Source organism: Chelonoidis abingdonii, chromosome 8 (assembly GCF_003597395.2).
Source record: "Chelonoidis abingdonii isolate Lonesome George chromosome 8, CheloAbing_2.0, whole genome shotgun sequence".
Lineage (NCBI taxonomy): Eukaryota > Metazoa > Chordata > Testudines > Testudinidae > Chelonoidis > Chelonoidis abingdonii.
Genome location: NC_133776.1, coordinates 6,961,068 through 6,977,627, shown reverse-complemented (window position 1 = coordinate 6,977,627; position 16,560 = coordinate 6,961,068). Strand labels below are relative to the sequence as shown.

The window sequence follows — 16,560 nt, the reverse complement described above, 5'->3', positions numbered from 1 at the left end:
CGCCCAGGAGCTCAGTGGGGCCCACACCCCTCCCAAGTGTGGGGAAGGGATGCTTACCCCCCCCTCCAAAGCTGAGGGGGTACAGTGGGGGAGTCATAGTCACCCAGCTTGCAGGGGGGGTAGTGAGGTTCCCCCACCCTAGACCTCCCACACCCAGCCCATACCAACACACACTTCCAATCCCCCACACTCCCTCCCCTTCGCCACACACACTCCCCCTCCACACCCAGCCCCATCGCCACACACTCCCCGTCCCATGCCCAGCCCCAATTGTCAACATCCCCTCCCCCTTCCACACAAAACTCCACCTCCACCCCATCCCGCCCACACCGCTACGTCCATTCTCCCAACCCAGCCATCCACACATCTCCTCCTCCGTCCACGCACACATCCAACCATCCCCCACCCACCCATCGCCCACACTCCCTCCCCTTTCACGCACACTTCCCCCTCCCCACACCAGCCCCGCATCTACACACACTCCCCTCCCCCTTCAGCACACTGCCCCTCCCACGACGGCCAGCACTTCCGACCAGCACTCCCTCCCCCTATCCAACGCACACTTCACCTCCCCAGCCCCACCCCAATCTCCACACACTTCCCCCTACCTCCACACACACTCTCCTCAGGCTACGGGCTCTTGGCAGGGAATCTTTTCAGTGGAATTTCACTGGGCCACTTTCCTGCTCCAGCCCTAAACAGCAGCATGAGGATTCCCAGCCCATGAGCTGCAGAGATCCAACAGTTGGTTTTCGCTCTCTTTGGCTTTGCTGGTGTCTCTTGCTACCAGCTCTCAGACACAAGATAAAGTTATTCAGAAATTCCGCTAGGGGAAGGTCTTTTGGGCAGGGTCCATCTTTCAGTTCTGTGTTTGTACAGCACCTAGCACAACGGGCTGCTGGTCTGTGAGCGAGGCGCCTCGGCATCACCACCACCACCACCACACACTGTTGCTCGGCAAAGTGTTCTACAAAACTCATCCATCTCTTCTACCACCTTCCCGTGGTGAGCCACCCCCTCAGCTTCTCTGCCCTGGGGCATGACGGCCATGCAAGCCTGTCCTCGTGCCATTCTGAAGGATAAACGTCTCAATTATTTCAATAATCGAGAGACTATCTAAGGGCAGGCCCAGTGGGTTGTGGCTAGCGCACTCTCTTGCCACATGAGAAGTACAGATGAGAAGGCCAGCCTGAGTCCCTTACTCTCCAGCCACCAAAGGGCTCAGAATGCTGCAGAGGGTGCCAACCCCAGGGAAATGGAGGCCTCACATCATGTTGCTCTGAAGCAAGTCAGGCAGTCAAGATAGGATGATAGGCTCCAAAGGGCCCTCCAAGGAAGGTCACCAGGGATGTAGGGATATATAAGGGGCAGGCTCATCCTGAAGGTGTGAGATTGGAGGGCTGGTTCTGGGAAATCAGGTTTAGGGAGCATGTTGAAGGCTTTCCTAGGGTAAAGGAGAGGCATTGGGTTAAGGGTGTGTTGTGTCCTTGCTCTTACCAGATGGACATCTAGATTCCAAATAACCATGTTATGGTTCACAGTCATGCTGGAAGGGCATAATGAGTGGGGTCCTGCAGAGATCAGTTCTGTTCAATATCTTCATCAATGATTTAGATATAGGCTTAGAATACACTTATAAAGTTTGCAGACAATACCCAGTTGGGAGGGGTTGCAAATGCTTTGGAGGATAGGATTATGTTATTCAGAATGATCTGGGCAAACTGGAGAGCTGGGCTGAAGTAAATAGGATGAAATTCAATAAGGACAAATGCAAAGTACTCCACTTAGGAAGGAACAATCAGTTACACACATACAAAATGGGAAATGACTGCCTAGGAAGGAATACTGCAGAAAAGGATCTAGGGGTCAGAGTGGACCACAAGCTAAATATGAGTCAGTGTAAAACTGTTGCAAAAATAGCGAACGTTATTCTGGGATGTATTAGCAGGAGTGTTGCAAGCAAGACACAGGAAGTAATTCTTTCGCTCTACTCAGCACTGATTAGGCCTCAACTGTAGTACTGGGTCCAGTTCTGAGTGCCACATTTCAGAAAAGATGTGCACAAGTTGGAGAAAATCTAGAGAAGAACAACAAAAATTATTAAAGGTCTAGAAAACATGACCTATGAGATTATAAAAATTGGGTTTGTTTAATCTGGAAAAAAGACTGAGAAGGTACATAACAGTTTTCAAGTACATAAAAGGTTGTGAGGAGGAAGGAAAAAATTGCTCTTCTTAACCACTGAGGATAGGACAAAGAATCATAGAAGATTAGGGTTGGAAGGGACCTCAGAAGCATCTAGTCCAACCCTCTGCTCAAAACAGGACCAATCCCCAAAGAAGCATTTGGCTTGAACTGCAGCAAGGGAGGTTTAGGTTGGTCATTAGGAAAAACTTCCTAACAGTCAGAGTGATTAAATATTGGAATAAATTGATAAGGGAGGTTGTGGAATCTCCATCACTGGGGATTTTTAAGAGCAGGTTAGACAAACACCTATCAGGGATGGTCTAGATAATACTTAGTCCTGCCATGAGTGCAGGAGATTGGACTACATGACCTCTTGAGGTCCCTTCCAGTCCTATGATTCTATGTTTACTAACTATATGCAAAAAGACAAGGCTTAGCTCTGTATATATACTGCTGGTCTGGTAGGTTCTGGTGGCTTCTGCAACAGAAGATAGCAAGGTCCACTAAGCAGCTCCCAAACTATTTAAAGTGACACTACACAACTCCTGTATACTATATGGTGTGTCCCTATGGAGGGATGGACTACAGAGGTTGAAGGCAAAGACAGATAGCAGAAGGCTGGCTGATCAGCTGAACGTACTAAAACCAGAACAAAATCTAGGTTTCCCTCCGATGTGCTAGGATCCAAGGTGGAGTGAAGAGGAAATTCTTACACTGAAGGCCAAAGGAATGGAGCAATTCACACCTGTCTTGCCTGGATCCTGAAATCAGTGGGCGGTAAGTGCCTAAGGGCTTGTCTTCACATATAGCGCTACAGCTGTAGTGCTTAGTGAAGACACTACCATGCCATTGAGAGAGCATCAGCATAGTTAATCCACCTCCCTGAAAGGTAGTAGCTATGGTGGCAGGAGAAGTCCTTCTGTCGCCATAGCACTGTCTACTCATAGCGCTAGGTCAGAATAACTACATCGCTCAGAGGGGTGGATTTTTCACACCCCTGAGCAATGTAGTTATACCAACATAGGCAAAGTTTACATTACAGACCTAAGCACCTTGGAGGATCTGAGCCTTTGATTTTATTTCAGTCTCACTGGCTGCAGACAGCACGGCACCAACTCACAGTCCAATGTTTAGCTTTACAGTCAGAACATTTAAAAGCCTCATTTTTGCTACATTTTAATTCGAGTATACATCAGGGATGCCAATAATCTAAATCTGAAGGATCCCTGAAAGAAACCACCAAGCGTTAGATGATCCTTCCTGACACACTGCAGAAGTGGTGCAGGGAAGCTTTTGGTGAAGCTACCCAGCACTTACAATGGGGTAACAGAGGAAAGAATTCAGATCCCAGGCTCTGATTTTCTGGGCCATTAGATTCTACCAGTGCTGCAGAAAGAACATGCAAATCTTAGAAAGAGAGTGATTGCACCACTCAGGAGACCCTGAACTATTAGGACCCCATCCTCTTCAAATTCAGGTCAGTGAGAGCTTTGCATTGACTTCAGTGGCAGTGGGGTCAGGCCCCCTCAAGTGCTGTAGATGGTTAGTTTCTTGGGGCAGGGAGCATCTTTTTGTGTTGTTTGTACAGCCCCTAGCATACTGGGGTCCCAGTCCATGACTGGGGTTCCTAGGGGCATAGGTGGCAGGTTATATATGTTTGCGGTGCTCCAGCACCAGGAATATTCAGGGCTGGGGGCCCTGCTCCAGCAGTATTTGGACCTGGGTCTCTCCCCCAGCCCTGCCTGGATCGGACCCCAGCCCCCGTGGGTCTCCCCCGGCCCCGCCGCGTCCCTGCTTGACAGAAAGCAGCGCAGCACCTCTCCCCTGCCTAGAATGGCTCTGGCAGAACTGCTGTCTGCTGCCCCAGGGTCCTAGTGCCCATCATCTCGTACTGGCAGGGGAAGCTGCCCTTATCTTGCCCTTCGGCCCAAGCCCTGAGCCTCTCCAACACCCCAAACCCCTCAGCCCCCCACACCCTAATCCTCTGCCTCAGCCCTGAGCCCCTCCACATCATGGATCCCTCATCCTCAGCCCCAACCCTCATCCCCCTGCACCCTAATCCTCTTTCCCAGCCCTTGAGCCCCCCTGCATCATGAACCCCTCATCCTCAGCCCCAACCCTCATCCTCCTGCACCCTAATCCTCTTCCCCAGCCCTGAGCCCCCCCACGCATCATGAACCCTCATCCTCAGCCCCAACCCTCATCCCCTGCACCCTAATCCCTCTTCCCCAGCCCTGAGCCCCCCTGCAGCATGAACCCCCTCATCCTCAGCCCCAACCCTCATCCCTGCCCCTAATTCTCTGCCTAGCCCTGAGCAACCCCCTGCATCATGAACCCCTCCTCATCACCCACACCCCACTCCCTCCCAGAGCCTGCACCCTCCCCACTCCCTCCTATCCCCAAACTCCCTCCAGAGCCTGCCTACACCCCCACCCCTAGCCCAGAGCCTGCACCCAAACTCCATCCCAAAGCCTGCACCCCTCACCCCCTCCTGCACACCCACCCCCTGACCCAGCCCAGAGCCTGCACCCAGCACCCAAACTCCATCTCAAAGCCTGCACCCTGCACCCCTCCTGAACCCTAATCCCCAGCCTAGGACCTGCACCCCAGACCTCCCCCCCAAACCCCTCCCAGAGCCTTAGGTAGTTGGGGGAGGAGTTGGGGGGGCAGGTTCTGGGCACCACCAAAATTTCTACAAACTTGCCACCATGTCTAGGGGCTATAGTAATATCCATAGTAATAATTTTGAACTCTGACGAGCATTGTATTCAGAAGGAAAATGACAGCAAAACAGCTTTACAGGGGAAGGTGTTGTCGAGTAAGGGCAGAAATAGGGGGATACACAGGGAGTTTCAGCAGAAGCCCCACTAGGGTGGCAAACTACATTCAAAAGAGCATTACAGGTCAGAGCCAAGGCTGGACTGCACCCTGCCATGGCTGGGTACCAAGGCGCTCCAAGCTGCAGGTGAAATTTGACAGACCAGATGTGCTGCATGACTCCAACGTGGCATGGGGAGTGAAGGACAGAGTTACATCCTTGACTGGCAACTATCAGCTTAAGTCAGACCTCACTAGCAGAGGGAAAGCAGAGTTGGGTGGTTAAAGCATGAGACAGGGTCAGGAAATGTAAATTTTAGTCCCAACTTCACCACAGGCTCCGTGTGTGACCACTTATTTCTACAGAGCTATTATATAGGGTGGTGCCTACTCGCCCCAACTGAGATCTGGGGCTCTTTGTGCTGGGCACACTACAAATGGTTAGCAAGAGACAGGTCTTACCCTGGAAAAATTACCAATTATAACATCTCTGCACTTAGTTTTCTGTACCTGAGCTCCCCTATTGTCAAAGAGCAGGATTGCGAGAGACTCATTTTAGAAGCATAGAACCATGGGATTAGAAGTGAGTGCAAGGGTCATCTAGTCTAAGCCCTTGCCAAGATGTTAGATTTATTGTGTCTAAACCATCCAAGACAGATGGCTCTAGCCTCCTTTTGAAAACCTCCAACGAAGGAGCTTCCACAACCTCCCTAGGCAGAAGCAGTTGAATCTATTTACCACTCCCCCTGATTTGCATCATCTGCAAACCTTATCACTGATGATTTTATTATTTCTTCCAGGTCATTAATAAAATGTTAACAGCTTAGGGCCAAGAACCAATCCCTGCAGGATCCATGTTGAAACACACCCAGTCTATAAGAATTCCCCATTTACAATTACAATTTGAGAGTTATCAGTTAATCCATATAATTTGTGCCATATTAATTTTATATCTTTCTAGTTTTATAAATCAGAATGTCATGGGGTACCCAGTCCAATGACCTATAGAAGTCTAAGCATATTACATCAACACCATTACCTTTATCAACCAAACTTGTAATCGCATCAAAAAAGAAAGTTCATTTGACAGAATCTATTTTCCATAAACCATACTGAATGGCACAAATTACATTATTCTCCTTTAATTCTTTATTAATTAAGTCCCATATCAACCACTTGATTATCTTGTGCAGGATTGATGTCAGACCAGTAGACCTATAATTATCTGCATCATCCCATTTACCCTTTTTAAATATTGGAATAATATTAGCTTTCTTCTAGACTGCTGGAAATTTCCTGGTGTTCCAAGACTTATTGAAAATCAATATGAATGGTCCAGCGAACTCCTCAGTCAGCTCTTTTAAAACTCTTGGGTACAAGTTATCCAGACCAGATGATTTAAAAATGTATACTTGAGTAGCTGCTGTTCAACATCCTTCCAAGATACTAGAGGAATGGAAAGAGTTATGATATAATGTCTTTTTCTGCCTCAAACACAGAACAGAAATATTTATTGAAATCTGCCTTTTCTGTATTATTGATAGTTCTACCATTTCCATCAATAGTTTTGTGGTGTTCTGAGCTCCTCCTGTGGAAGGAGCTGAAGCAGTGCTCAGTGTTGTCATTACTACAGAAGTATGGATTGGGTTACAAGAAAAGACTAAACGCGTGGGCTGTAAAGCATGTCAGAGGCTTGAATTGAACATCACAGGGTTTAAAGCTGCTCCAAACACAAGACGAGAAAATTCTTCCTCAAAATAAACCAGCATAGACAAGAGAAAACACCTGCCCCCTTCTTTCCACCACAGTAAATTCCTCTTCCACTGTGGCCCACAGGGTGGGGAGGACACAACAAGCCGTTACCCGCAAGCCAGGCACACAAGTAAGATGAACAGAAAAATGAGGGAAATGTAGTTTTAGCCTGATGACAGACTCACCATCAGGCCTGGCCAGGAGGGAGGCGAGAGGGTTATCTTTGGTGCTGTGCTATGGAGGCCAGGTCCCACACCCACTGAAGTCAGCTGAAATCTTTCCATTGATTTCAATGGGCTTCAGATCAGGCCCTGAGTTGCTGGTCGTGAAGACAGGTACCTCTAAGGTCACCAGTTTAAATCCAGTCCAGGCCAGTGATCGCTAGAAGTTCTTCCCACCTGATGGTGATTTGTTTTCCCCATGTAACAGGAGATGGGGATCTCAGTGCCATTCGTATGGACGTGTGCACATCACACAAACCACTCCCACAACTGCCACTCATTGGAATCCTTCCTGAGGGTCTCGGTGGGGAGGCCAAAGCTGAAAGTTGGCCATGGAGACTGAATTCCACTGGGCCCCTCTAGTTCAGAGCGCAGGCACTTTTGCAGAGCACTCTAGGGGAAGCAGGGTGTATCCAGCGATCTATCCCGGGAGTGATTTGAGGATTTCAGTCTCCAGCCTGCCATCTTTCGCCAGCACTAGAATTTACATACAGGTTAAATAAGAACAAAAGAAGCTGGATGCAGTGTTTGTTCTAATTCTGTCTTCCATCTCTCTAGGCATTTATATCATGCTCATCACCATGCTATCTGAGCACCAGCATGGAGAAGTGGAACTCTCATTCTGGAGCAGACTGCTTGATATGGGACCTCCAGAAACAGCATCCCTAGTCTCCAGTGAACATCTCAGGCAGGACACCTTCCCTGCACTCCCCAACCTTAAAGGCAAAGATCATTTTCAGCTAGCCAGAGTGCAGGGAATTCCAGAATAGATTCACAGAACAACTGTGGGTCACTCCTCCCTGCTTTCTGATGAGACACTGAAATTTGCATGACTTCATCTACTTGCTGTGTTGAGTCGGGCAGACAGAGCAGAGAGAGGAGCTTCCAGGTGTCCAAGGGATGCAAACTTATCATGGGTTCCAACACTGGGATCTGTTCAAGAAGCCTGACCTACCACACCACTCCCACCCCTATCACTGAGCGATGCTGCTGTGGGAACAGATAGGAGAGGAAGATGGAGACCTGCACTTCAAAGGACAACGTGTGGGGTGGGAGAGGCGTCTGACTGACTGGGCCAGGTTGTCAAAGAAGCTATGTTGCATGCACATGCAATCATTTGGCTGCACAAATTCAGCGGATTAGGCATTCAGATCCCCGACTTGCATATGCAAGTGTCCATTTGTACACATAACTGACGGTTGAGCAGCCACAAAAGAGAGGTGGAGAGCTCAGCAGCTTTGGCGACACTTATAAAAGGGGAGCTGGTGAATGAGGGGTTAACTCAGCGAGCACCTCACCTTTGTCTTCAGCCCAGCTAGTTCCGCTCTTTGGCAGCGAAAACCTGTCAGGTCTAGTGCTGTCAGGGGAAGGAGCTCTGCCAGCAGCTGTCAGTGACACAAGAAAGCAAGGCAATAAGAAAGAGAAGTTTCCTTAACCCTATGAGCATCAGCTCCCAGCTCCCAATGAAGTGGGCACCTACCACTCCATGTAGATCTGACTGCAGCCTGGGGGCATGTGTCATCTGTCTCTCAGGTCCCTTGGTGCTGTATGCCACAGGCTCCCATAAGGAGCATATTTGCATGGAACTGCTTTTTGCAAAGGGTCGCCCCCCTTCTCCCCCAGCCTAGCCCAAGTAAAGCAATTGGCATGTGGCGCAGGGTTAAGAGGGATCAGCCGTGGCGCAGCTACAGCTGTGCCGAGCTGGTGCACATGTTTGCTAAACAGATATCTGAGGCCCTCCCCCCTCAGTTGTTGCAGAGAAAGTGGAAGATATATGGGGGAGGCAGGGTCATGCCTGTGCGTGGACACTGGCATCAGCACCAGCAATAACCCTCTGTAACCATGCTTAGTCGTTTGAGCCTCTGCCCTCACTTTCCACCCCTTCTCACTGAGTCACTCTTCTATTCTCTAACTTCCCTCACAACTGTCGGGGAAGGGACGACGGTTCCTTGGCAGGAATCAGACGAGCACCAGATGGTGCCACCAGCTGCAAGCACTTTCGTTCCTGCTGGCTCGACTGGCGCGCTCATGCATTTCGCAGAAGGAAATGGACGAAGGGGCCCCAGGTGGTGGGGGCGTTTGTGAGCATTGCCGTCGCCTGCCCAGGGCTGGTCTGTAACTGTGACCTCATGCTGCGCTTCTGGATGGGGTTCGTCCGCTGGACAGCTCCCCGAAGGCAGCAGCCACAGAAGCAGCAGCAGAGGCCATTGTGCCCTGACAGGCCACCAGCAACTCCAGGGGGGCTGATCGCAGGAAGTGGGGTGATAGTGGCTTTTGCCTTTGTGATTTTGTTTCCCTTGCGAGGCAGCACCCCTCCCCTGGTCACTAAACTGTGCCTATAGTCCATAGACTGTAAACTTTTAGACTGAGTGCTCTAGGGCAGGGACTGTGTTCTCCTGTCTCATACACAATCACACTCACTGCAGGCACTTAAGGTAATAACTGCTACTACTAATAAATCTCCTATTCGGGGTCTCACCACACCAGATCGGAGAAGAGCGCAGTACAGAAGAGGTGAGTTGGAGGTTTTTCCCTCCTCTCCATCTCACCATTCATGAAACCAACTTAGGTGTATGGTTTTAGAGGGGAAAGAAACAGTTGTTCACATTCCAGTTGGAAGATTTCCGTTACATTCACACCCTCGAGAAAGAAGTTCAATAAAAAAAAAGTAAACGATCTTGCAGGAAGGCTGCGACGTAACATTTCTGTTCTGACTTCTTATTTCTGAGAATTCAGAACGGTCCCTATAACAAGAGCCTTACTCTAGACTGGCTGGCTGCAGACTGCTTGCTGCTGGGCCCAGATTACACCCTTCCCTTCAGAGCCCTCTCGCCTGCCAGCAGGACCAGGAAAACCCTCGGAAGTTAAGAGCAACAGCCTATCATTTTAAGAGTTTTCAATACACCACAATTTCCAGCACCCTTCAATGGCAATTCAAGTACAAGGAATCTCAGCAACAGCCACTAGGTCATTCCCATCCACCCCACCCCCAAGGGTGGCAACTCAAGGGTGAAGAGGTTATACGGTCGTTCTCTCATTCACAGGGTGTTTTGCAACAGCAAACCCAGCTTGGCACATTGGCTTGCATTCCCCCAGTGTGTGATTATCTCACTATCATTCCCTCCGGCGGTACCTGGTGGCTGGTGCAAGTGGTTGATGAAGAAATAAATGAGAGAATGCTGAAGTACATGTTACAATGCCTGACAGAGCAGCCAACGCTTCCTGGGAAATCTTTGAAATAAAGCTCCCCCTTTACAGACAGTTGGGTTTCTCTAGAGCTTTCTTCTTTACTTTACATGAGGGTGAATCAGGAGTGACTCCAGTGAAGCTAATGGAGTTATGAAGACAGAGTAAGCAAGACCAGGATCAGGTCCTAAAGGTATTTGCCTGAGAACAGATCAGTTTCTCTTGAGTCCATATGTTTCTGAAATCCCACCTGACAACCAAGTCCTCTTTGTGATGTCAGAATAGTCGCCTGGCAAGTCGCTATGGACTATTATTAAATATTTATATGATGGTAGCACCCAGAGGCCCAGATCAGATCAGGGTCCCTGGGCAAGACACCACAGAGAGGGGGACATGATCCCTAACCCCAAAGAGCTCATGATCTAGGATGACAAATCACTTACAAGGAGTGAGGGAGAGGAAAACTATATATACAGTCTATAATAGACATGTTTGTATAAAATTGTAGCTAATCTTTTTGTAATTACATAATTGACTGGCCCCTCTACTCAGTCCAGCTGATTAAGTATAGGCACCAGATCTTTTGGGGTGGTGAATTCAGGAGGAGAAAGATCAAAGAATCTGAGGGCCTGAATCTCCCTTGCCTTGTATTTTATGACATTATTTACACTGGTCAAAGTGGATGCAAAATGGGAGACTTCTGATCTGGTGGTGCTTCGGCCACATGTAAATGACCACCCGCCAAAGCTGTAGAGGATCAGTCCCAGGAAGGAGAAAGAAGAAAGAGACTCACCTCATCCTGCAACCAGGTGCCAAGATAGGATTTCTCCCAATGGCACATTTTCTAGCACGGTTCTCTCCAACTCAAACAGGATGCCCTGGAGAGTATGATTGCCTGCCTAAGGAGTACAGTGTTTATGTCAGACTTGAAGGGCTCACTTCAGAACCAGATCCCTCTACTGATGTGAATGAAGTTGTCCCTGCCTACTGTAGAGTGGAATTCTACCCTCACTCTAAAATGGCTTAGTTTAAGTCTAAATTAACTTGCAGACTCACAGGAGCAATGGCCTTGCCTAGACCCCTCTGCAAAGCGCCCACTCGGCCCAGGGCTAGAGCCCATGACGAATGCCTCGCAGCATGCAACGGCTCTGAAAGCAGCAGTATAAACATTTGAGGAGAATGCGACGGGCCAGTGAGAAACGTATCCCTCTTTCTGTAGCCCTTACCGCTGTGGGAGCAGAGTGCAGAGCAAAAGGAAGGGAAAACGGCAAACTGCTGAACAGTGATAGCAAAGGAGCTGTAAAGGGACCGAGGAGAGAGGAATCTAGGTGGAGGAAGGATGGTCCGGTGGTTAGGGCATGAGACTGGGCCTTCAGTGACCTCAGTTGAATTCGTTTGTGACTGTGGACGAGACATTTAAGGCCAGATTTTTAAAGGTATTTAGATGCCTAAAAAATGAAGCTAGGCCCCAATGCCTTTAAAAACCTGCCCCAAGTCTCTGTATCTCAGTTCCCCATCTGTAAAGTGAAGAGGAGAGCACTGCCCTGCCTCCTAGGGGTGTTCAACATCAGAGACAGTGAGGGACAGTGGTATTGGGGGCCCTGGACAAAGCACCAGAGTGAGCCAGGGGCTAATTGGCCACTCTCCTCCAACCTGTGCCACGTACTCAGTGTATCCCAGAGCCCCCGAGCCATATGGGGAAATGCCATGCCTCACCAAACCCCCAAAACTCGTCACACACGCCCACCACCTTACCCACACAGAAAGAGTTAAAACAGCGGCGAGTTAGGACAGAAAATGCTCATGCTTCTGCCCTTAGGGCGGCCAAGAGCAGAGAAGGGAGGGGAGCATCGTGTCACCCTCAGTCAGAGACCCTGCACCCAGCGACCACGGCAGCCCTCGTCCTGCCGACTCAGCACTCCCTGCACACTAGCTCCAATCTGGCTGCCCAAGCCTCTCCCGCAAGCAGCTGACAGGCTGGCCACACTGCTTTCTGGCAGGCTGAGGAGTGAATGCAAGCATAACTTATCAGTATTACCTCATGTGAAAGCCCTGTGCCTTTGTATCTCAAGCAAACACTGGGCATTATATCCTCGCTGGTTCGCATTGTTATTCTGTCTGGTTGCAAAAGGTTAGCTCTGTGGAGCACAGCACGTCCAGACAGGCCCTGAACTTTCGTGTGGCAGCCGGACCCGCACCCCACCCCACCATCCCCAGAATAAATGGCTCTCCACAGGAATAGCAATATCACCCGCTTCGTTTCCCAGGCACGTCCAGAGCCAAAACAACACGCCGTTATCTGGACTGCAAAGCTGCACAACAGCCTCCGCCTGCATCATCCATGGCGCATAAATCTGCTCAGGTCGCGGTTCACGACGGGGTCATTCTGGTTCCCTCCCTCACCTTTCCTTCACCCGACTATAGCTCAGCCTTGGAGAGCTACTGCTCTGGTCGTACCCGCCTGAGACCCCTGTACCAGCCCGCGCCCACCACCTCCCATTCTCCCGCATGTGCTCGGCCCTGCCACGGCCCAATCTCACCACAGTCACCAGCCCAAACGCCATGGGAGCTTAGCTGGGTGTCCACACATGTTTCAAAGACTGAGCTATATGGAAACAGAGATGGTATCTTGGAGGCTTCCTCTCCCATTCCTCACTGCCCGGCCTATCTCCCCCCACCCTCTCCTGCATGACTATGGGACATTCCCATGGCAGCTACTTTCCCAGATAAGTTATTTCTGTAACACAAGTTGATCCCAGGGGGGCCAAAGGGGTGGGGGCAGTAGTAGCAGATCCAGCCTTGTCAACCTGATACAAGGCTTGTGAGCAGAGGTGGACCGGGGGGGTGGATCCCAGACAAACACCCCTCCCTCAGAAGAACAGAAAACAAGACAAACAAGCCCAGCTGTTAGCTTCTGAAGGTCAACATTAGTATACGCTGTGACCAGAATGTGCTCTGGGAGGAGTCAGAGGCTCAGGCAGTGGTGTGCGATCTGAGACATGCATGGATTTGGTTTCTGGAACTATAGAAAGCAAAGCATGAACTCAGCAGGGGCTTCTTTCTTGCCCGCTAACAGCCTCACTCTATCCTGAACATACGCTAGCAGGACTTGTGGCCCTCTCTCTTCTTCCTAGGTCATGGGTCTGAAAAGCCTCCCCCGCTCAAAGGATCCAATTTGTTTCATTGCCATTGCTGACACCACCAACCCACCCTTCCCCAGGCTCCCTGACACACGGGGATGTCGAAAGTCAGCAAAGACAGGAAAGGGAAGTTACAGGACTAGCCAGAAGGCTTGTGGAGAAGACAAATCAGGAAACTGATGACAGTTCCGATCAGCAAAGACAGCTTTATCCAGCCTACTGCCAAGATGGAACACGCATCATCATCCGATACAGAGTGCTACTACACAACTAGTGAAGGCCTGCTCACCCGTTCCAGCCGTGCACGTAGCACATTACAGCATAGAGCCCGGGGGCACCTCGTTACAGCTTGGTGAAGAACAGGAGGGGCCTGTCATGCTCAGACTCAGAGGAAGGATGGTGTTGTGGTTAAGATGCTGGACTGGGACTTGGGAAATGTAGGTTCAGTTCCCAGCTTCCTCTAGTGGGCAAGTCACCCACTCTCTAGTTTGTCCTTGGTAGCATTGTTGTAGCTGGGTGGGTACCAGGATATGAGAGAGACAGGTGGGTGAGATAATGTATTTCACTGGGCCAACTTCTGTTCGTGGAAGAGATCCCTGAGTCTCACACACACCTATCACAGCATGTGGTATAGCGCAAATGCTGCAACAGCAACTGTGTGGGTGAAACCAGACAGTCCCTATGCTCTTGAATGCGCTCGCACAGAAAAACCATAAAAGACAAAAACACCCTCTGCCTCGTGGGCAAAAGCTTTTCACAAAATGATCACTCCATATCTGACCTCTCGGCCCTCAAAAGAAGCCTGTATAATGCCTTCAACAGACTAGCCTGGGAGCTGAAATTCATTACTTTGCTAGACACTAAGGACTTGTCTACACTTAACACCACAGTGGTGCAGCTGGATGTCGTCAGTATAGACCCTACCTACACTGACAGGAGGGGTGCTGTAGTAAATCCACCTCTCTGAGGGGCGGTAGCTGGGTCAACAGAAGAATTCTCCTGTCAGCTTAGTACCGTCTACACTGGGGGTTAGATCAGCTTAGCTATGTGGGGATTTTTCAGACTCCAGAGCCACAGAGCTCGACCATTCCTCAAAATCAAGGACTCAATAGAGAGATGAGTTTTGCATCTCTTTACAACACTCTGGGCTTGCCTACACTTAAAAGTGAAGATGCCACCTACACCGATTGGAGGGGTTCTCCTGTGGACACAGGTAATCCACCTCCCCACGAGGCAGTGGCTACGCCAGTGGGAGGATTCTCCTAGCACTATCTACGCTGGGGTTTGGTCAGTTTAAATGCATTGCTCAGCTGGGTGGATTTTTCACACCCTTGAGCAATGTAGTTATACAGACCTAATTTCCTAGCATAGACCAGGTTTCTAACACCCACTAACCCTCCTGTGTCCTATGACTGCACAGGTGTTAATGGCGCGTTTCATTCCAAATAGTCCCTTGCAACAGGTCTGAACGCGTATGCTTAAGGGCTGGTCTGCACTGGGAAATGACATCAGCACAACTATGTATCTCACAATTTGTCACACCCCTGGGCAATGTAGTTAAAGCAACTTAACCCCCAGGTGTAGACAGCACTAAATGGACAGAAAAATTCTTCTGTCAACTTAGCTACAGCCTCTCAGGGATGTGCATTAACTACAGTGACAGGAGACCTCCCTCCTGTTGCCATAAGTAGGGCTTGTGTACACGGTCACGCTTCAGTGTAGACACTGACGGAAGGAGTTCTCCTGTCAGCGTAGCTAATCCTCCTCCCCGAGAGGCAATCACTTGGATGAATTCCTCCATTCGCCTACCGCTGGCTGCTACACCGGGGTTAGGTCGCCTTACCTGCAGCGCCGAGGGGTGTGGATTTTTCACACCCCTCAGGGACAAAGCTGTGTTAACCTAACTTTTTAGTGTAGGCCAGGCCATAATATCTACTCTTTAGCATTTCCAGTGTAGACAAGCCCTAACAATCTGCTCCACCTTGTATTTAGCTGGGAAGCACCGATTACCTTTCCCAAACCAGAGAAGCTCTGTGGACCTCAAACGCTTGTCTCGGTCTCTTCCACTAACAGAACTTGGTCCAATACAAGATCTCACCCACCTTCTCTTCAGATGGTCCAGTCTTTGGGCAGGGACTCTTGACTACATGTTTGTGCAGAATCCACCCTGGTGTGACCCTAATCTCCACTGGAGCCTTTAGGCATTAATGTTAGGGGTAATTACACCAGACCCTCACACCTCACGAATGCCAACTGAGATGCAGGAGGAAGAATGGAGCATACCATCACCATGCCATGGGGAGTGGAAGGAAAAAGAACACAGCCTTGTCCCCACAATAAGTGAAATAGCATCATTTTTACCCTGTTCAGTTAAGGTCTACATTTCCCACAGTCAGCTCACTGATACAGCCCTGGATTTAGCCCCAAGGTGAAGAAACAGACAAAAGGGAACATACAAGGAGGCAGCAAAGAGACTAGGGCCCCCAGATCAGACAGAACAAAATGACAGAAGATTCCTATGGTGACCAGATAGCAAGTGTGAAAAATCAGGACACTTATTTTTTTGCAAGGCATATATAAGACAAAAGCTCCTAATATCAGGACTTCCGGTCACCTTAAGATTCCTGTACACTGCAGTATCGGCACAAAGCTGCCCAGTGGGGACAAGCAGAGGCCAAATTGCAGAGGCTCAGGGTGCTGGGAAGGGAACCTTGAGCAGCACAGACAAAAGACGGTCTGAAATAATACCTGGCCCAAATGCACGGCTGGTTTCAGTTAGCACAGCTCCACTGATGTTAATGAGACAGGCCAGCCTACTGCCACGAAGGACAAGGCCCACTGTAAACAGCATAAGTGACAAATTCTTATACAAGCTCACTGGGGAGTCATTCCGACCTTGTGCTGTAGGTATTGGCTTCTTCAGCAGCAGAAAGAGCCTCCAGTTCCACTGCACACTCTCTGGGGTGAACCTCATCGCCCTGCGCCTATAACGCTGTCACTAATATTGATTATGTAGTAAATTTACTGGGGGAGTGGGAGAGGGGTGAGGAGACAATTGGTTGGGCAGATGCAGACATACGGGCCTGATTCCTGCTGGTTGTCAAGGAAGAAGAATGCAGCAGCATCACACCTCTGCCCCAAAAGGAGAGCGCCTACAAGGGTGGGAGCAACACAAGACAGGGGCCTCTCTCTCTGCTCCCCCAGCCCCACATCTGTTTTGATGAATGGCTCTGCAGCAAGGACTCGCCCCTCTGGTG

General features: G+C 49.8%; 1 protein-coding gene across 1 annotated transcript in view; it reads right to left on the bottom strand.

The window, feature by feature from the left end:
• Positions 1–16,560, bottom strand: part of DIS3L2 (DIS3 like 3'-5' exoribonuclease 2) — a 404,569-nt gene that overhangs the window by 270,537 nt on the left and 117,472 nt on the right. The gene's annotated exons all lie outside the window — the stretch shown is intronic.